We start from the raw sequence: 22,378 nt of genomic DNA, 5'->3' as shown, positions 1-22,378 counted from the left end.
TTATGATGCCAACATAATATATTGTATATAATATAATAATATAAAGATATCTCCCGTATGATGCCAACATAAAGTAGACATATTGTATATGTGAATAAATATATAATTTATTTTGGATGTCTATTTTCCTTACAAGCAGAGAGCTTCAAAGTTAGAAAAATGCAAATTTTTCACATTTTTCATAAAATTTTGGAATTTTTCACCAAGAAATGATGCAAGTATCGACAAAAATTTCCAACTAGGATAAATCAATCAACTTAAATCTACCAATGAGGCCACAGATGTATACACAAATGAGCTAAAATGTTTATTTTTATTAAAGATTGTAATAAAAAGACATTGCCTCACAGTAAAGTGCTCAGAAAAATTGCATCATATATATATTACAGAATGAGAGACAAAGAAAACAGGGTGGGGTATAGGATACAGGTGATTAACCTGATCTAACCGACCCTGCCTAGTCTAACCCCTTGCCCTGACTGGAATAAGTGTGGACAGGGACAAGGGATATAAATGATGTACAGAACCAAGAATACCAAACATAGAAAAATAGACAATAAAATGACACAATATGTCTAAACTCTTACTCCTTATAACCTACGCGTTTCACCCTAACTTGTGATTTGGGGTTCATCAGGGCTCGGAGGAGCAGTCAACATACCTTTGTATATATTAATTAATAAACAAAACACCACATATATAATTAGAAAAATACCAAAGATAGTGAGGCACATATAATAGATAAATCACACGTAATAGCTGCACGATGATGCTGAGTCAAAAATAGACACTGCAGATAAATTAGATGAATTCATCCACATAGGCCACAGATGTAGGAATGAGAATCCTTGATGTTATACTATGAATGGATGCCCACACAGTCTTCCTACATGGCATTTTATGTAAATCTTTCCTTAGCGACCTCTAGGGCCGTATACACCATTAATCTTTTATTTGGATATTGTTTGGTTTCTGGTATCTTATATTGTTGGGGGTAATATTTTTGCCGTCCAGATAATATATTTAGCTGGCACATTGTTGACTATATTAACTTTATCTTATGCTATAGACACAAGTGGATATCTATATTTATTGTTGTTACAGAGTCTATAGTTTTTGTGATACGTCTGACCTCTGTGCTATATCAGCTATTAATCCCATTTGGTACCCGTGGACTATTTGAACCAGGGTAAGGTTGCTCTATATATATATTTTTTCCATCACTTTTTTCATTTGAATGGACATTATAATAAAAAGATGTTTGATATTTTTACTTGGGTTTGCCTATTTGTTTATTCTTTAGGCTCCAGTAGTACCGGTAATTTAGGATTGTGTATCCTAATAGTACATCACTCAGCCATCTTGAGTACATACAACTCTATGTGAAGGTACTACTTGCACATATATATATATATGTTGCTTTGTATACTTTAGCCATGTCTTTTCCATCATGATTACTATAAGATACTGATGGGCCTCTGTTATTGTTCCGTTTTTACAGTTTCTATTTGGGCAAGGGATGTATTGCCACATCTATTGAAAGCAAAATCAAGGATTCTCATTCCTACATCTGTGGCCTATGTGGATGAATTCATCTAATTTATCTGCAGTGTCTATTTTTGACTCAGCATCATCGTGCAGCTATTACGTGTGATTTATCTATTATCTGTGCCTCACTATCTTTGGTATTTTTCTAATTATATATGTGGTGTTTTGTTTTGTTTTCCCAACTAGGATAAAGTAGAATTTGTCACGAAAAAACTATCTCGGAATCAAATTCATAAGTACAAGCATCTCAGCGTTATTAATGCTTAAAGTGACAGTGTTCAGATGTGCAAAAAATGCTCTGGTCCTTATTAGAGATGAGCGAACTTTTCAAAAATTCGATTTGGCCGATTCGCCGAATTTTCTCGAAAAATGTGTTTCGATCCGAATTTATTCGCGGCGAATCGATGTTAAAAAAGGCTATTTCTAGCCTACATACAGACTCTATAGGGGTATAGAACACTTTGCTGTGTCGTAAAATGCATATGGAGTGTGCTGGGGTAGTGAAATAATACTGTTATTCAGAATAGCATGCAGATTACTGGCATCGCTCTTAGAATCACTGCCGCACAGCAGCACAATGACAGAGCCTGGTGGTGGCATTAGTGTCAGGAGACCATATAGTGACTGAATGACATAGCGTGGACATGTTGGCAGCAAGAGGAGACCATTTTGTGGCTGAATGGCACAGCGTGGAGTTGGCTGATGCACTAGTACACTACACACCAGGGCTTCACAATCCCCCCCAAAAAAAACAACACAATATATGACATTTTTGACAAAGATTACTCATTGGTAGCACCTGCTATCCAAAAGTTAGAAATTTCCAGACCCAGGCCCCACCTCTGCGGCATCAGAAACCCATATATTGCCTGTAGGACACAGACTGGAGTTGGCTGATGCACCAGTACACACCAGGGCTTCACAATCCCCCCCTCCAAAATCAACACAATGAGAAATTTTTGTCAAAGATTTCTCATTGGTAGCACCCGCTATCCAAAAATGTGAAATTTCCAGAACCAGGCCCAACCCCTGGTGCATCAGTAACCCATATATTGCCTGCATGACACAGCCTGGAGTTGGCTGATGCAAGAGTACACACCAGGGCTTCACAATCCCCCCCAAAAACCAACAGAATATATGACATTTTTGTCAAAGATTTCTCATTGGTAGCACCCGCTATCCAAAAATTTGAAACTTCAAGACCCTGGCCCCACCTCTGCGGCATCAGGAACCCATATATTGCCTGAAGAACACAGCCTGGAGTTGGCTGATGCACCAGTACACACCCGGGCTTCACAATCCCCTCCAAAAAACAACAACATTTTAGAAATTTTTTAAAGAAATACCTTTGTGTAAGAACAAGCACATATCCAACAGTTCACAAGACTCTATAATGAAGGACGGTGGACCACCCAAAGACATTCTTCTCAAAAATAATAAACCACACAATGTTTGAATTTCTTTACAAAAACTAATTCAATATGTGTGTAAGCGCATCTGTCTCCAAAAGATCAGATCACCAAAGGACTTTTTTCGCCCAAAATGATAAGGCAGAGTTAATCCCTGTCCGTATTTTTATTTATTTTTTCATAAAAAAATCACATGCAACAAGTGTTCCGTTGTGTAACGATTAGCATTCTGGAAAATTCAATTTTATTACTGATAAAATTATCAGTAAATAAAAAAATTAAAATAAAAACACTACCCAAGAGTGTTTAATTACCCCATACATTGCACCAGGAGCAGTCAAGAGTAGGTCTCAGCAGTACCCAAGAGGCTTTAATAACCCCCTACCTTTGCACGATCAATTGCGAGATCAAGCAATACCAGGTGTGTTATGCCCTCTGATTTCCGGGGCCGCAGGCGCTACCTCTGAACAGATTAGCGTGTCTCTATCTTTCTTCAACCGGTGCTGGTAACCCGCTAACTCCCGGAAAGGTAAGCTGCCGCGAAGCAGGTGGTCTCCCCCAGGCACGTTTGGCTCCAGAATTTCCACTACTGCCACACCACGCTGACTGCTAACCGTGCTACCGCCTTGCTGACTCAAGGGCAACCTGCAACTCTCTTCTCCCGATGATGAACCCCCTTCTCCTGACATCAAGCAATAACAGGTGTGTTATGCCCTCAGATGTCCAGGGCCGCAGGCGCGCTCCACTGAACGAATTAGGGTGTGTCCATCTTTTTTTGTAGCACCCGCAATCCAAATATTTTAAATTCCCAGACCCAGGCCCCACCTTTGCAGCATCAGGAACCCATTTATTGCCTGAAGGACAAAGCCTGGAGTTGGCTGATGCACCAGTACACCAAGGGCTTCACAATCCGCCCCAAAATCAACAAAATTGTATAATTTTTTTATTTTTATTTACAACTTTGTGTAAGCACAAGTGCATATCCAACATTTCAGAAGACTCTATAAGTCGGACGGTGGACCACCCAAAGACTTTCTTCTCAAAAATAATGAACCACATAATTGCTGAATTTTTTTTTTTTTAATTGAAATTCCTAGACCCAGGCTACATCAGTTACCCATAGATTGCCTGAAAGACACAGCCTGAAGTTGGCTGATGCACGAGTACACACCCGGGCTTCACAATCAACCCCAAAAAAACAAAATTTTTTTTTAAATTGTCTGACAAAATACCTTTTTGTTAAAACAAGCGCATATACAGCAGTTCAGAAGACTCTATAATGCAGGACGGTGGACCACCCAAAGACATTCTTCTATAATATAATAAACCACACAATATGTTAAATTTTTTTAAATAATTGAAATTCCAAAACCAAGGCCCCACCTCTGCTGCATCAGTAACACATATATTGCCTAACGGACACAGACTGGAGTTGACTGATGCACGAGTACACACTACATACCCATCACCCGAGCTTCACAATCCACCCCAAAAAAACGCAAAATTTTATCGAAATTGCCAGACAAAATACCTTTTTGTTAAAACAAGTGCATATACAGCAGTTCAGAAGACTCTATAATGCAGGATGGTGGACCACCCAAAGACATTCTTCTCAAAAGTAATAAACCACACAATGTTTGAAATTTGGTTAAAAAAATTATTACATGTGTGTAAGTGCATTTTTCTCCAAAAAATCAGATGGCAAAAGGATTCTATTCGCCAAAAATGATTAAGCAGAGTTAATCCCTCTCCATCTATTTTTTTATTTCATTAAAAAATCACACGCAATAAGCGTTCCGTTGTGTAACGGTTAGCATTCTGCAAAATTCAATTTTATTACTGATAAAATTACCAGTAAATTTAACAAGAACACTACCCAGGAGTGTTTAATTACCCCATACATTGCACCAGGAGCAGTCAGGAGTAGGCCTCAGCAGTACCCAAGAAGCTTTAATAACCCCTTACCTTGCCCGATCAATTGCGAGATCGAGCAATAACAGGTGTGTTATGGCCTCAGATGTCCTGGGCCGCACTAGCGCTCCACTGAACGGATTAGCGTCTCTCTATCTTTCAAGGACAGGTGCGTGTTGCATGCTGAAACCAGTTCGTGATAGGAATCTGTGATTGCAATCATTTAATCTTAAAACAAGGAATTACCAGTAAGTGAGGGTCATAAGCTGGCATTTATTAAGTCCCTGCCATTTGTACACACCGCCTGTCGCTATAAGCGATTGGATTAGTTAGTGAGTTGGTTAGTGAGGTCTTCGGATCGGCCCAGGTGGGGTAGGAGAAGGCCCTGGCAGAGCGCAGAGAATTTAACGATCATTGTTGAAATTTGCATTAAGCATATATTTAGCTACTGCTAAACATCCAAAAATTTAAGGCCCAAGGCCAGAGGCACCAGGGAGGCAAGTAGTTCCTGAAAGACACAGATTGAGTCTGGAGCATGCATTTGCAGTACCCAAGAGGTTTTCATAACCCCTTACATTTAAAGATTAATGTTTACATTTGCATTAAGCATGTATTTAGCTACTGCTAAACTTCAAAAAATTATAGACCCAAGGCCTGAGGCACCAGGGAGGCAAGTAGTTTGTGAAAGACACAGAATGAGTCTGGAGCAGTCATTCGCAGTACCTAAGAGGGTTTCATAACCCCTTACATTTAAAGATCAATGTTGACATTTGCATTAAGCATGTATTTAGCTACTGCTAAACTTAAAAAAAATATAGGCCCAAGGACAGAAGCTTCAGTTTTCCCAATATTAGGAGCATAGTTGTCCCCCAGATTAGGCAGCATAGATGTCCCCCAGATTAGGACCATAGTTGTCCCCCAGATTAGGCAGCATAGAGTTCACCCAGATTAGGAGCATACTTGTCCCTCAGATTAGGCAGCATAGATGTCCCCCAGATTAGGCAGCATAGTTGTCCCCCAATCAGTGTGGGCCGATCAGAGCCAATCAAAGGGCCGTATGTGTCAAGCGGGCCGTACAATCCCCAGGTCTGCCCCAGAGGGTTTCATAACCAACCACAATAGAGAAAATTTTGTTGTAGGAGCATGGTCAATCTACTCAGACCCATCTGTCATTGGTGGCTGGAAATCCTGGCTGATCCATCCCTGATTCATCTTGACAAACGTCAGTCTTTCCACATTTTTAGTGGACAGACGAGTTCGCCTTCGGGTGACTATGGCCCCGGCCGCACTAAACACCCGCTCTAATGGCACACTACTGGCCGGGCAGGACAGCTTTTCCAGGGCAAACTCTGCTAGTTGCGGCCATAAATCGAGTTTGGCTGCCCAGAAGTCCAGCGGATTTTGGCAGGTTGTTGGCAGGGTCATGTCGAGGTAAGCCATCACCTGCTGGTTCAGGTCCTGCTCCATCTCGACCTGCTGCTGATGAGTAGCTTCACTATGCGGCTGAAGGAAGCTACTCATCAGCGACTGTAGACTCAGGCTGCTGCTGATTGAGCCGGTACTGCTCCTGCCACCCCTCCCCTCCCCAGCAGCCGTGGCAGTGGAAGGTGAGCGCAGAGGGCCCCCCGACTCAGACCTGCGAGTGGATGGACCATGTGGCCAATAGGCATCGGCCAACCGACTACGTAGAAGCTCCCTGAAGTAGGTCAGTTTGTCCTCCCTCTCAGTGGGTGTAAAAAAGGCCCCCATTCAGGACCGGTAGAGAGGGTCTAATAAGGTGTAGATCCAGAAGTCATGGCGCTGATGAATTTTGACAATTCGGGGGTCACTACGCAAGCAACTCAGCATGCATCGTGCCATTTGTGACAGTGACTCACTGGGACTACCTGCCTCCATCTCCACTGCATACTGCCACGGTGTGTCTGGGTCCTCTGTCCCGCCTCCCTCGTAATAACCCTCCTGCTCCTCCCCTCCTGTACAATGACCAGAAACACCGGCCATCTCATCCACCATAAACTGTGCTCCGCTCTGCCCCTCATCATCCTCCTCCAGTTCATCCCCCACAGGACTCATGTAGCCTTCTGATGTAGGCGCAACATCTCCATTGCCGTGACCAGCCATGTTTTCAATCATTTTTTGGAGTAAATGTAGGAGTGGAATTACGTCGTTCATGGCGTAATTAGAGCGACTAACAAAAAATGTGGCTTCCTCAAAGAGCCGCAGCAAACGGCAGGTGTCACGTATGAGCTGCCACTTGTTCACATTGAAGTTACACAGGGGAGTACTCCTATCTGCTTGTATCATCAAAAAATCTGTGATGACTTTTCTTTGTTCGTATAGTCCTTCCAACATATGGAGGGTGGAATTCCAACATGTGGCAATGTCACAAATGAGACTATGTTGTGGGATACCGTTCTGACGCTGCAGCTCAAGCAAAGTGTGCTTGGTGGTGTACGAGTGGCTGAAGTGCATGCACAGTTTCCTTGCCATTGTCAGGACGTCTTGCAAATGGGGTGAATACTTGAAGAACATCTTGACAACCAGATTCAACACGTGTGCCATGCAGGGCGAATGGTTCACACTTCCTTGTCGCAGCGTGGCGACAATGTTCTTCCCATTGTCGGTCACCATGGTTCCCATTTCTAGATTTCGTGGAGTAAGCCATACTCGGATTTCTTCCCTAATGAACTTCAGCAGTTCCTCCCCTGTGTGACTCCATTCGCCAAGGCAAACCATGTGAAGGACGGCTTGACACCGCTGTGCCCTACACACGTGGTACGATGAAGGGCCACCGAGATTTGGATGTTCAGTGGAGGCTGAGGACACGGGGGAGGAGGAACTGCCTGGGAGCGAGAGTGTGGAGGAGGAAGCGGTGTGACCTGTCCAAGTTGCTGCTGTGGCTGTGCAGGAACAACATTTACCCAGTGGGCCGTAAAAGACATGTATTGTCCCTGCCCATAGTTACAGCTCCACACATCAACGCTGCCGTGCACTTTTGAACACACCAACAGGCTCAAGGAGTGGCTCACCTTCTCTTGTACAAACTTATGCTGGGCTGGTGCTGCCTTCTTCGCAAAGAAATGATGGCTTGGGACTCTCCACCTCGGCTCGGCACAAGGCATCAATTCCCTGAAAGCTGCAGAGTCCACCAGTTGGAAAGGGAGGGACTGCAACACCAGCAACTTGGACAGGAGCACATTCAACTTCTGCGTCGTAGGATGAGTTGGCGCATACTGTTGTCTCTTGGACATGGCTTCGCCGATCGATTGTTGGCGGAATGGCTGACTACGAGCGGAGGAAGCAGGAGCGCAAGAAGGATGGTTTGACACAATGCTCCCTTCGGCTGTGGTGGTGGAGCCTTGGCTGGATGACAGAGGGAGCGGATGGCCACTGGGTGATGCGGCAGGCTGGACCACTACCTCGGAGCCACGGTTATCCCAGGCCGCTTTATGGTGGTGAATCATGTGTTGACGCAGGGCCGTGGTGCCGAGATTGGGACCCTGGCCACGCTTCACTTTCTGCCCACAGATTTTGCATGTGACTACGCTGAGGCCCTCCGGATTCTTTATGAAGAAAAACTACACCGCAGAGTAGCTGATTTTCCCACCCGTAGTTCGCACTATTTCACTGCCATTGGCACCGTCTCCAGGAACCCCTGTTCCCCTACCTCCCTGAATGGTAGCATGCCGCGAAGCAGGTAGTCTCCCCCTGGCACGTTTGGCTCCTGAATTTCCACTACCGCCACCACCACGCTGATTGCCAACCGTGATACCGCCTTGCTGCCTAATAGACAAAGAGCAAATCTCTTCGCCTGATGATGATGAAGCCCCGGCTTCTGCTGACTGTCCTCTATTTCATCATCCTCGCTAAATAGTGAAGCTGAACCCAAAGCATGAGATACTTCTTTGGGAGAGGGAACAGCATAGGACAAAGGCAATGGGATTACAGTATATAGGCCCTAGACAGAATAACAGTTACTAAATAGTACACTCCTTTGTTGTATGTATGCCCTTTGCCAAGACGAGCCCATTGCCACTGTTAAGCGTATTTATACGCAGAAAAAAACTATTTGTTTGCATTGACCCCATGTGACAGTATCTTCGGGTAGTGAACAGTGCACCACCCCATTCCAGTGTTAAACAAGAAAGATTCTCATTTAATCCTCTGTGGGTGAGAATTTGAGTTTGAGAATTGGAGACCAAAATGATGAGTTGCACTAACTGATTTATGAACGTCTATTCATTTAGCGTTTTAATGACCATGTTTGTGTTACGCCGAGCGCTCCGGGTCCCCGCTCCTCCCCGGAGCGCTCGCAACATCCTCGCTACGGCAGCGCCCCGGTCAGATCCACTGACCGGGTGCGCTGCGATACCGCCTCCAGCCGGGATGCGATTCGCGATGCGGGTGGCGCCCGCTCGCGATGCGCACCCCGGCTTCCGTACCTGACTCGCTCTCCCTCGGTCCTGTCCCGGCGCGCGCGGCCCCGCTCCCAAGGCGCGCCGGGTCTCTGCGATTTAAAGGGCCACTGCGCCACTGATTGGCGCAGTGGTTCCAATTAGTGTCTTCACCTGTGCACTCCCTATGTATACCTCACTTCCCCTGCACTCCCTCGCCGGATCTTGTTGCCATCGTGCCTAGTGAAAGCGTTCCCTTGTGTGTTCCTAGCCTGTGTTCCAGACCTCCTGCCGTTGCCCCTGACTACGACCCTTGCTGCCTGCCCCGACCTTCTGCTACGTCCGACCTTGCTTTTGTCTACTCCCTTGTACCGCGCCTATCTTCAGCAGTCAGAGAGGTTGAGCCGTTGCTAGTGGATACGACCTGGTTACTACCGCCGCAGCAAGACCATCCCGCTTTGCGGCGGGCTCTGGTGAATACCAGTAGTGACTTAGAACCGGTCCACTAGCACGGTCCACGCCAATCCCTCTCTGGCACAGAGGATCCACCTCCTGCCAGCCGGCATCGTGACAGTTTGCACATTGATTGGTGTAAAAAAATAAAACAAAACTAAATAATAATAATCTAGCACACATGTGCAGGTTTGACATGACATGACAGGTAGCTGTCTTGTGGGTGGTGCTGAATCCTGTTAAATGACGTGAGGGTCTCATGCCTATACACAAGGGTGTGTCATTGCTGTTGCTTGACCATGCATTGGTTTCTGTGGTCAGTGAATGATAAAAGCAAAAGTTACCATCCATTGATGGATGGGAAATCCGCCATGAGGCACTTGTTTTTAGAAACTGCTGCTCACAACCAATGTTGCAATGGAGTGTCTCCATCTGCTGGTGGTATTGGAAAGGCATTAGTGCTATGATAGGGTCTGAAGAAGAAGAAGACGGAAAAAATATATAAGAAAGAAAAAATGAGAGAGAGAGAGAGAGAGAGACTGACTTAGTGAGCGAGTGAGAGAGTGAGAGTGAGTGAGAGTGAATAAGTGAATTAAAGCAAGTGAGTGAGTGAGATCGAATGAATGAAAGTCTGAATGACAGAAAGAAAAAAGGATGAAGAAAAAAGCATGAAGAAAATAAATGTATATGGAGTTGCAGACATGAGTGCAATCTACAAAGCCGTTGAGGCTGATCCTCATGGGAGGATTATTGCACCAGGACCCTTAGCACTTTTAAAATGCCATTCAATGCCACTTCTAGGGCTAGATGTAAACTGCAGATGACCATGTTGTGGTAGTTACCATGGATACCCAAGAGATGTGTGAGCTAACACATAAGCCCAACAGATTCCAAGAAGGCCAGAATCACCAGCGGCACCACCATCGGTTGTCAGGTTACCCGGATTCAGCAAATACCAGAGTCCAAAATGATGCAGGTTTATACTGTTAATTTTCAGTTTATCGTTACAGTTGGTGTTATTCCATGTCGGAAGGGACGCAGCTACAGCCAAGTGGGGTAACTAGAGCCAGGCAGGCAGCTATGTGTAACAAAGGTAGGCATGTTGTTTTCATATGCAGATCTGAAATATTGTCTTATATGCAAGAGAAGGAGTGATGGGGGTTCAGGCAAAAGCCAGGCTATGGATTGCATTGCTAAATGCTCCATCAGAGTGCAATGGTCTCCTGTCCTTTTTTTAAGTAATGATGTGGGTTTAGCCTGTGCTGTATGTATGTATGGGTGGCTGACTGCCACCCACCCAGAGAGTGTATGGGAGGCTGGTTGGCTGCCAGCCTTCCTTCCATTCCTATGAGTAATGTGAGTGCTCATGAAGGGGACATGGTTGGGTCCACCCCTTTCCCGGTTATTCCCTCTAGGCCTTTTGGCTTAGAACAAGTGTAAAAAAGAAAGGATCTTGCGACAGATGGCATCCTCAGGCACGTTTTTTTTTTTTTTTGTGTGCATACTTGCACTTGAGTGACTTGTGAGCACATACTGATACGTTCCCTATCTGGGGACCATAAATTAAATGGATTTTTGAGAAAGGGAGCTGATTTGGAAGCTTGCTTCCGTCACCCTATGCATTGACCCGATGTGGCAATATCTTCGGGTAGTGAACAGTGCACCACCCCATTCCAGTGTTAAACAAGAAAGATTCTCATTTAATCCTCCGTGGGTGAGAATTTGAGTTTGAGAATTGGAGACCAAAATGATGAGTTGCACTGTCTGGTTTATGAACGTCTATTCATTTAGCGTATTAATGACCATGTTTGCACACTGATTGGTGTAAAAAAATAAAATAAAACTAAATAATAATAATCTAGCACACCTGTGCAGGTTTGACATGACATGACAGGTAGCTGTCTTGTGGGTGGTGCTGAATCCTGTTAAATGACGTGAGGGTCTCATGCCTATACACAAGGGTGTGTCATTGCTGTTGCTTGACCATGCATTGGTTTCTGTGGTCAGTGAATGATAAAAACAAAATTTACCATCCATTGATGGATGGGAAATCCGCCATGAGGCATTTGTTTTTAGAAACTGCTGCTCACAACCAATGTTGCAATGGAGTGTCTCCATCTGCTGGTGGTATTGGAAAGGCATTAGTGCTATGCCAGGGTCTGAAGAAGAAGAAGAAGACGGAAAAAATATATATAAAAAGAAAAAGAGAGAGAGAGACTGACTTAGTGAGCGAGCGAGTGAGAGAGTGAGAGTGAGTGAGAGTGAATAAGTGAGTGAGTGATTGAGTGAGTAATTGAGTGAGTGAGTGAGAACAAATGAGTTAAAGCAAGTGAGTGAGTGAGATCGAATGAATGAAAGTCTGAATAACAGAAAGAAAAAAGGATGAAGAAAGAAGCATGAAGAAAAAAAAATGTATATGGAGTTGCAGACATGAGTGCAATCTACAAAGCCGTTGAGGCTGATCCTCATGGGAGGATTATTGCACCAGGACCCTTAGCACTTTTAAAATGCCATTCAATGCCACTTCTAGGGCTAGATGTAAACTGCAGATGACCATGTTGTGGTAGTTACCATGGATACCCAAGTGATGTGTGAGCTAACACATAGGCCCAACAGATTCCAAGAAGGCCAGAATCACCAGCGGCACCACCATCGGTTGTCAGGTCACCCGGATTCAGCAAATACCAGAGTCCAAAATGATGCAGGTTTATACTGTTAATTTTCAGTTTATCGTTACAGTTGGTGTTATTCCATGTCGGAAGGGACGCAGCTACAGCCAGTGGGGTAACTAGAGACAGGCAGGCAGCTATGTGCAACAAAGGTAGGCGTGTTGTTTTCATATGCAGATCTGAAATATTGTCTTATATGCAAGAGGAGGAGTGATGGGGGTTCAGGCAAAAGCCAGGCTATGGATTGCATTGCTAAATGCTCCATCAGAGTGCAATGGTCTCCTGTCCTTTTTTTAAGTAATGATGTGGGTTTAGCCTGTGCTGTATGTATGTATGGGTGGCTGACTGCCACCCACCCAGAGAGTGTATGGTAGGCTGGTTGGCTACCAGCCTTCCTTCCATTCCAATGAGTAAAGTGGGTGCTCATGAAGGGGACATAGTTGGGTCCACCCCTTTCCCGGTTATCCCCTCTAGGCCTTTTGGCTTAGATCAAGTGTAAAAAAAAGAAAGGATCTTGCGACAGATAGCATCCTGAGGCACGTTTTTTTTTGTGTGAATACTTGCACTTTGGTGACTTGTGAGCACATACTGATACGTTCCCTATCTGGGGACCATAAATTAAATGGATTTTTGAGAAAGGGAGCTGATTTGGAAGCTTGCTTCCATCGCCCTATGCATTGACCCGATGTGGCAGTATCTTCGGGTAGTGAACAGTGCACCACCCCATTCCAGTGTTAAACAAGAAAGATTCTCATTTAATCCTCCGTGGGTGAGAATTTGAGTTTGAGAATTGGAGACCAAAATGATGAGTTGCACTGACTGGTTTATGAACGTCTATTCATTTAGCGTTTTAATGACCATGTTTGCACACTGATTGGTGTAAAAAAATAAAATAAAACTAAATAATAATAATCTAGCACACCTGTGCAGGTTTGACATGACATGACAGGTAGCTGTCTTGTGGGTGGTGCTGAATCCTGTTAAAGGACGTGAGGGTCTCATGCCTATACACAAAGATGTGTCATTGCTGTTGCTTGTCCATGCATTGGTTTCTGTGGTCAGTGAATGATAAAAACAAAATTTACCATCCATTGATGGATGGGAAATCCGCCATGAGGCATTTGTTTTTAGAAACTGCTGCTCACAATCAATGTTGCAATGGAGTGTCTCCATCTGCTGGTGGTATTGGAAAGGCATTAGTGCTATGACAGGGTCTGAAGAAGAAGAAGAAGACGGAAAAAAATATATATAAAAAGAAAAAGAGAGAGAGAGAGACTGACTTAGTGAGCGAGTGAGTGAGAGAGTGAGAGTGAGTGAGAGTGAATGAGTGAGTGAGAACAAATGAGTTAAAGCAAGTGAGTGAGAGAGATCGAATGAATGAAAGTCTGAATGACAGAAAGAAAAAAGGATGAAGAAAGAAGCATGAAGAAAAAAAAATGTATATGGAGTTGCTGACATGAGTGCAATCTACAAAGCCGTTGAGGCTGATCCTCATGGGAGGATTATTGCACCAGGACCCTTAGCACTTTTAAAATGCCATTCAATGCCACTTCTAGGGCTAGATGTAAACTGCAGATGACCATGTTGTGGTAGTTACCATGGATACCCAAGTGATGTGTGAGCTAACACATAGGCCCAACAGATTCCAAGAAGGCCAGAATCACCAGCGGCACCACCATCGGTTGTCAGGTCACCCGGATTCAGCAAATACCAGAGTCCAAAATGATGCAGGTTTATACTGTTAATTTTCAGTTTATCGTTACAGTTGGTGTTATTCCATGTCGGAAGGGACGCAGCTACAGCCAGTGGGGTAACTAGAGACAGGCAGGCAGCTATGTGCAACAAAGGTAGGCGTGTTGTTTTCATATGCAGATCTGAAATATTGTCTTATATGCAAGAGGAGGAGTGATGGGGGTTCAGGCAAAAGCCAGGCTATGGATTGCATTGCTAAATGCTCCATCAGAGTGCAATGGTCGCCTGTCCTTTTTTTGAGTGATGATGTGGGTTTAGCCTGTGCTGTATGTATGTATGGGTGGCTGACTGCCACCCACCCAGAGAGTGTATGGGAGGCTGGTTGGCTGCCAGCCTTCCTTCCATTCCTATGAGTAATGTGAGTGCTCATGAAGGGGAAATGGTTGGGTCCACCCCTTTCCCGGTTATAGCCTCTAGGCCTTTTGGCTTAGATCAAGTGTAAAAAAGAAAGGATCTTGCGACAGATCGCATCCTGAGGCACGTTTTTTTTTTTGTGTGAATACTTGCACTTGGGTGACTTGTGAGCACATACTGATACATACGTTCCCTATCTGGGGACCATTAATTAAATGGATTTTTGAGAAAGGGAGCTGATTTGGAAGCTTGCTTCTGTCGCCCTATGCATTGACCCGATGTGGCAGTATCTTCGGGTAGTGAACAGTGCACCACCCCATTCCAGTGTTAAACAAGAAAGATTCTCATTTAATCCTCCGTGGGTGAGAATTTGAGTTTGAGAATTGGAGACCAAAATGATGAGTTGCACTGACTGGTTTATGAACGTCTATTCATTTAGCGTTTTAATGACCATGTTTGCACACTGATTGGTGTAAAAAAATAAAATAAAACTAAATAATAATAATCTAGCACACCTGTGCAGGTTTGACATGACATGACAGGTAGCTGTCTTGTGGGTGGTGCTGAATCCTGTTAAATGACGTGAGGGTCTCATGCCTATACACAAGGGTGTGTCATTGCTGTTGCTTGACCATGCATTGGTTTCTGTGGTCAGTGAATGATAAAAACAAAATTTACCATCCATTGATGGATGGGAAATCCGCCATGAGGCATTTGTTTTTAGAAACTGCTGCTCACAACCAATGTTGCAATGGAGTGTCTCCATCTACTGGTGGTATTGGAAAGGCATTAGTGCTATGACATCGTCTGAAGAAGAAGAAGAAGAAGAAGACGGAAAAAAATATATATAAAAAGAAAAAGAGAGAGACTGACTTAGTGAGCGAGTGAGTGAGAGAGTGAGAGTGAGTGAGAGTGAATGAGTGAGTGAGTGATTGAGTGAGTGAGTGAGAACAAATGAGTTAAAGCAAGTGAGTGAGAGAGATCGAATGAATGAAAGTCTGAATGACAGAAAGAAAAAAGGATGAAGAAAGAAGCATGAAGAAAAAAAAATGTATATGGAGTTGCTGACATGAGTGCAATCTACAAAGTCGTTGAGGCTGATCCTCATGGGAGGATTATTGCACCAGGACCCTTAGCACTTTTAAAATGCCATTCAATGCCACTTCTAGGGCTAGATGTAAACTGCAGATGACCATGTTGTGGTAGTTACCATGGATACCCAAGTGATGTGTGAGCTAACACATAGGCCCAACAGATTCCAAGAAGGCCAGAATCACCAGCGGCACCACCATCGGTTGTCAGGTCACCCGGATTCAGCAAATACCAGAGTCCAAAATGATGCAGGTTTATACTGTTAATTTTCAGTTTATCGTTACAGTTGGTGTTATTCCATGTCGGAAGGGACGCAGCTACAGCCAGTGGGGTAACTAGAGACAGGCAGGCAGCTATGTGCAACAAAGGTAGGCGTGTTGTTTTCATATGCAGATCTGAAATATTGTCTTATATGCAAGAGGAGGAGTGATGGGGGTTCAGGCAAAAGCCAGGCTATGGATTGCATTGCTAAATGCTCCATCAGAGTGCAATGGTCGCCTGTCCTTTTTTTAAGTGATGATGTGGGTTTAGCCTGTGCTGTATGTATGTATGGGTGGCTGACTGCCACCCACCCAGAGAGTGTATGGGAGGCTGGTTGGCTGCCAGCCTTCCTTCCATTCCTATGAGTAATGTGAGTGCTCATGAAGGGGACATGGTTGGGTCCACCCCTTTCCCGGTTATCCCCTCTAGGCCTTTTGGCTTAGATCAAGTGTAAAAAAAGAAAAGATCTTGCGACAGATCACATCCTGAGGCACGTTTTTTTTTTTGTGAATACTTGCACTTGGGTGACTTGTGAGCACATACTGATACATACGTTCCCTATCTGGGGACCATAAATTAAATGGATTTTTGAGAAAGGGAGCTGATTTGGAAGCTTGCTTCTGTCGCCCTATGCATTGACCCGATGTGGCAGTATCTTCGGGTAGTGAACAGTGCACCACCCCATTCCAGTGTTAAACAAGAAAGATTCTCATTTAATCCTCCTTGGGTGAGAATTTGAGTTTGAGAATTGGAGACCAAAATGATGAGTTGCACTGACTGGTTTATGAACGTCTATTCATTTAGCGTTTTAATGACCATGTTTGCACACTGATTGGTGTAAAAAAATAAAATAAATCTAAATAATAATAATCTAGTACACCTGTGCAGGTTTGACATGACATGACAGGTAGCTGTCTTGTGGGTGGTGCTGAATCCTGTTAAATGACGTGAGGGTCTCATGCCTATACACAAGGGTGTGTCATTGCTGTTGCTTGACCATGCATTGGTTTCTGTGGTCAGTGAATGATAAAAACAAAATTTACCATCCATTGATGGATGGGAAATCCGCCATGAGGCATTTGTTTTTAGAAACTGCTGCTCACAACCAATGTTGCAATGGAGTGTCTCCATCTGCTGGTGGTATTGGAAAGGCATTAGTGCTATGACAGGGTCTGAAGAAGAAGAAGAAGAAGAAGACGGAAAAAAATATATATAAAAAGAAAAAGAGAGAGAGAGACTGACTTAGTGAGCGAGTGAATGAGAGAGTGAGAGTGAGTGAGAGTGAATGAGTGAGTGAGTGATTGAGTGAGTGAGTGAGTGAGTGAGAACAAATGAGTTAAAGCAAGTGAGTGAGAGAGATCGAATGAATGAAAGTCTGAATGACAGAAAGAAAAAAGGATGAAGAAAGAAGCATGAAGAAAAAAAAAATTTATATGGAGTTGCTGACATGAGTGCAATCTACAAAGCCGTTGAGGCTGATCCTCATGGGAGGATTATTGCACCAGGACCCTTAGCACTTTTAAAATGCCATTCAATGCCACTTCTAGGGCTAGATGTAAACTGCAGATGACCATGTTGTGGTAGTTACCATGGATACCCAAGTGATGTGTGAGCTAACACATAGGCCCAACAGATTCCAAGAAGGCCAGAATCACCAGCGGCACCACCATCGGTTGTCAGGTCACCCAGATTCAGCAAATACCAGAGTCCAAAATGATGCAGGTTTATACTGTTAATTTTCAGTTTATCGTTACAGTTGGTGTTATTCCATGTCGGAAGGGAAGCAGCTACAGCCAGTGGGGTAACTAGAGACAGGCAGGCAGCTATGTGCAACAAAGGTAGGCGTGTTGTTTTCATATGCAGATCTGAAATATTGTCTTATATGCAAGAGGAGGAGTGATGGGGGTTCAGGCAAAAGCCAGGCTATGGATTGCATTGCTAAATGCTCCATCAGAGTGCAATGGTCGCCTGTCCTTTTTTTAAGTGATGATGTGGGTTTAGCCTGTGCTGTATGTATGTATGGGTGGCTGACTGCCACCCACCCAGAGAGTGTATGGGAGGCTGGTTGGCTGCCAGCCTTCCTTCCATTCCTATGAGTAATGTGAGTGCTCATGAAGGGGACATGGTTGGGTCCACCCCTTTCCCGGTTATCCCCTCTAGGCCTTTTGGCTTAGATCAAGTGTAAAAAAAGAAAGGATCTTGCGACAGATCGCATCCTGAGGCACGTTTTTTTTTGTGTGAATACTTGCACTTGGGTGACTTGTGAGCACATACTGATACATACGTTCCCTATCTGGGGACCATAAATTAAATGGATTTTTGAGAAAGGGAGCTGATTTGGAAGCTTGCTTCTGTCGCCCTATGCATTGACCCGATGTGGCAGTATCTTCGGGTAGTGAACAGTGCACCACCCCATTCCAGTGTTAAACAAGAAAGATTCTCATTTAATCCTCCGTGGGTGAGAATTTGAGTTTGAGAATTGGAGACCAAAATGATGAGTTGCACTGACTGGTTTATGAACGTCTATTCATTTAGCGTTTTAATGACCATGTTTGCACACTGATTGGTGTAAAAAAATAAAATAAAACTAAATAATAATAATCTAGCACACCTGTGCAGGTTTGACATGACATGACAGGTAGCTGTCTTGTGGGTGGTGCTGAATCCTGTTAAATGACGTGAGGGTCTCATGCCTATACACAAGGGTGTGTCATTGCTGTTGCTTGACCATGCATTGGTTTCTGTGGTCAGTGAATGATAAAAACAAAATTTACCATCCATTGATGGATGGGAAATCCGCCATGAGGCATTTGTTTTTAGAAACTGCTGCTCACAACCAATGTTGCAATAGAGTGTCTCCATCTGCTGGTGGTATTGGAAAGGCATTAGTGCTATGACAGGGTCTGAAGAAGAAGAAGAAGAAGACGGAAAAAAATTTATATAAAAAGAAAGAGAGAGAGAGAGAGAGAGAGACTGACTTAGTGAGCGAGTGAGTGAGAGAGTGAGAGTGAGTGAGAGTGAATGAGTGAGTGAGTGATTGAGTGAGTGAGTGAGTGAGAACAAATGAGTTAAAGCAAGTGAGTGAGAGAGATCGAATGAATGAAAGTCTGAATGACAGAAAGAAAAAAGGATGAAGAAAGAAGCATGAAGAAAAAAAAATGTATATGGAGTTACTGACATGAGTGCAATCTACAAAGCCGTTGAGGCTGATCCTCATGGGAGGATTATTGCACCAGGACCCTTAGCACTTTTAAAATGCCATTCAATGCCACTTCTAGGGCTAGATGTAAACTGCAGATGACCATGTTGTGGTAGTTACCATGGATACCCAAGTGATGTGTGAGCTAACACATAGGCCCAACAGATTCCAAGAAGGCCAGAATTACCAGCGGCACCACCATCGGTTGTCAGGTCACCCGGATTCAGCAAATACCAGAGTCCAAAATGATGCAGGTTTATACTGTTAATTTTCAGTTTATCGTCACAGTTGGTGTTATTCCATGTTGGAAGGGACGCAGCTACAGCCAGTGGGGTAACTAGAGACAGGCAGGCAGCTATGTGCAACAAAGGTAGGCGTGTTGTTTTCATTTGCAGATCTGAAATATTGTCTTATATGCAAGAGGAGGAGTGATGGGGGTTCAGGCAAAAGCCAGGCTATGGATTGCATTGCTAAATGCTCCATCAGAGTGCAATGGTCGCCTGTCCTTTTTTTAAGTGATGATGTGGGTTTAGCCTGTGCTGTATGTATGTATGGGTGGCTGACTGCCACCCACCCAGAGAGTGTATGGGAGGCTGGTTGGCTGCCAGCCTTCCTTCCATTCCTATGAGTAATGTGAGTGCTCATGAAGGGGACATGGTTGGGTCCACCCCTTTCCCGGTTATCCTCTCTAGGCCTTTTGGCTTAGATCAAGTGTAAAAAAAGAAAGGATCTTGCGACAGATCGCATCCTGAGGCACGTTTTTTTTTTTTGTGTGAATACTTGCACTTGGGTGACTTGTGAGCACATACTGATACATACGTTCCCTATCTGGGGACCATAAATTAAATGGATTTTTGAGAAAGGGAGCTGATTTGGAAGCTTGCTTCTGTCGCCCTATGCATTGACCCGATGTGGCAGTATCTTCGGGTAGTGAACAGTGCACCACCCCATTCCAGTGTTAAACAAGAAAGATTCTCATTTAATCCTCCGTGGGTGAGAATTTGAGTTTGAGAATTGGAGACCAAAATGATGAGTTGCACTGACTGGTTTATGAACGTCTATTCATTTAGCGTTTTAATGACCATGTTTGCACACTGATTGGTGTAAAAAAATAAAATAAAACTAAATAATAATAATCTAGCACACCTGTGCAGGTTTGACATGACATGACAGGTAGCTGTCTTGTGGGTGGTGCTGAATCCTGTTAAATGACGTGAGGGTCTCATGCCTATACACAAGGGTGTGTCATTGCTGTTGCTTGATCATGTATTGGTTTCTGTGGTCAGTAAATGATAAAAACAAAATTTACCATCCATTGATGGATGGGAAATCCGCCATGAGGCATTTGTTTTTAGAAACTGCTGCTCACAACCAATGTGTCAATGGAGTGTCTCCATCTGCTGGTGGTATTGGAAAGGCATTAGTGCTATGACAGGGTCTGAAGAAGAAGAAGAAGAAGAAGAAGACGGAAAAAAATATATATAAAAAGAAAAAGAGAGAGAGAGAGACTGACTTAGTGAGCGAGTGAGTGAGAGAGTGAGAGTGAGTGAGAGTGAATGAGTGAGTGAGTGATTGAGTGAGTGAGTGAGTGAGAACAAATGAGTTAAAGCAAGTGAGTGAGAGAGATCGAATGAATGAAAGTCTGAATGACAGAAAGAAAAAAGGATGAAGAAAGAAGCATGAAGAAAAAAAAATGTATATGGAGTTGCTGACATGAGTGCAATCTACAAAGCCGTTGAGGCTGATCCTCATGGGAGGATTATTGCACCAGGACCCTTAGCACTTTTAAAATGCCATTCAATGCCACTTCTAGGGCTAGATGTAAACTGCAGATGACCATGTTGTGGTAGTTACCATGGATACCCAAGTGATGTGTGAGCTAACACATAGGCCCAACAGATTCCAAGAAGGCCAGAATTACCAGCGGCACCACCATCGGTTGTCAGGTCACCCGGATTCAGCAAATACCAGAGTCCAAAATGATGCAGGTTTATACTGTTAATTTTCAGTTTATCGTTACAGTTGGTGTTATTCCATGTTGGAAGGGACGCAGCTACAGCCAGTGGGGTAACTAGAGACAGGCAGGCAGCTATGTGCAACAAAGGTAGGCGTGTTGTTTTCATATGCAGATCTGAAATATTGTCTTATATGCAAGAGGAGGAGTGATGGGGGTTCAGGCAAAAGCCAGGCTATGGATTGCATTGCTAAATGCTCCATCAGAGTGCAATGGTCGCCTGTCCTTTTTTTAAGTGATGATGTGGGTTTAGCCTGTGCTGTATGTATGTATGGGTGGCTGACTGCCACCCACCCAGAGAGTGTATGGGAGGCTGGTTGGCTGCCAGCCTTCCTTCCATTCCTATGAGTAATGTGAGTGCTCATGAAGGGGACATGGTTGGGTCCACCCCTTTCCCGGTTATCCCCTCTAGGCCTTTTGGCTTAGATCAAGTGTAAAAAAAGAAAGGATCTTGCGACAGATTGCATCCTGAGGCACGTTTTTTTTTTGTGTGAATACTTGCACTTTTGTGACTTGTGAGCACATACTGATACATACGTTCCGTATCTGAGGACCATAAATTAAATGGATTTTTGAGAAAGGGAGCTGATTTGGAAGCTTGCTTCTGTCGCCCTATGCATTGACACGATGTGGCAGTATCTTCGGGTAGTGAACAGTGCCCCACCCCATTCCAGTGTTAAACAAGAAAGATTCTCATTTAATCCTCCGTGGGTGAGAATTTGAGTTTGATAATTGGAGACCAAAATGATGAGTTGCACTGACTGGTTTATGAACGTCTATTCATTTAGCGTTTTAATGACCATGTTTGCACACTGATTGGTGTAAAAAAATAAAATAAAACTAAATAATAATAATCTAGCACACCTGTGCAGGTTTGACATGACATGACAGGTAGCTGTCTTGTGGGTGGTGCTGAATCCTGTTAAATGACGTGAGGGTCTCATGCCTATACACAAGGGTGTGTCATTGCTGTTGCTTGACCATGCATTGGTTTCTGTGGTCAGTGAATGATAAAAACAAAATTTACCATCCATTGATGGATGGGAAATCCGCCATGAGGCATTTGTTTTTAGAAACTGCTGCTCACAACCAATGTTGCAATGGAGTGTCTCCATCTGCTGGTGGTATTGGAAAGGCATTAGTGCTATGACAGGGTCTGAAGAAGAAGAAGAAGAAGACGGAAAAAAATATATATAAAAAGAAAAAGAGAGAGAGAGAGAGAGACTGACTTAGTGAGCGAGTGAGTGAGAGAGTGAGAGTGAGTGAGAGTGAATGAGTGAGTGAGTGATTGAGTGAGTGAGTGAGTGAGAACAAATGAGTTA

At 43.9% G+C, this 22,378-nt stretch overlaps 7 pseudogenes; all 7 read left to right on the top strand.

Moving 5' to 3' along the window:
* The first annotated feature begins 11,119 nt into the window (after positions 1 to 11,119).
* LOC130289889 (U2 spliceosomal RNA) lies at positions 11,120 to 11,384 on the top strand (annotated as a pseudogene).
* A 1,463-nt stretch (positions 11,385 to 12,847) lies between these two features.
* LOC130288728 (U2 spliceosomal RNA) lies at positions 12,848 to 13,108 on the top strand (annotated as a pseudogene).
* Positions 13,109 to 14,542: 1,434 nt separating this feature from the next.
* On the top strand, positions 14,543 to 14,807 carry LOC130288635 (U2 spliceosomal RNA; annotated as a pseudogene).
* Positions 14,808 to 16,261: 1,454 nt separating this feature from the next.
* On the top strand, positions 16,262 to 16,525 carry LOC130289002 (U2 spliceosomal RNA; annotated as a pseudogene).
* Positions 16,526 to 17,992: 1,467 nt separating this feature from the next.
* LOC130287594 (U2 spliceosomal RNA) lies at positions 17,993 to 18,256 on the top strand (annotated as a pseudogene).
* A 1,467-nt stretch (positions 18,257 to 19,723) lies between these two features.
* LOC130289304 (U2 spliceosomal RNA) lies at positions 19,724 to 19,990 on the top strand (annotated as a pseudogene).
* A 1,467-nt stretch (positions 19,991 to 21,457) lies between these two features.
* On the top strand, positions 21,458 to 21,722 carry LOC130289914 (U2 spliceosomal RNA; annotated as a pseudogene).
* The last annotated feature ends 656 nt before the right edge of the window (positions 21,723 to 22,378 follow it).

The sequence above is a fragment of the Hyla sarda genome, chromosome 8, assembly GCF_029499605.1.
Source record: "Hyla sarda isolate aHylSar1 chromosome 8, aHylSar1.hap1, whole genome shotgun sequence".
In the NCBI taxonomy this organism is placed as follows: domain Eukaryota; kingdom Metazoa; phylum Chordata; class Amphibia; order Anura; family Hylidae; genus Hyla; species Hyla sarda.
This window is presented reverse-complemented; position numbering and strand designations above follow the sequence as displayed.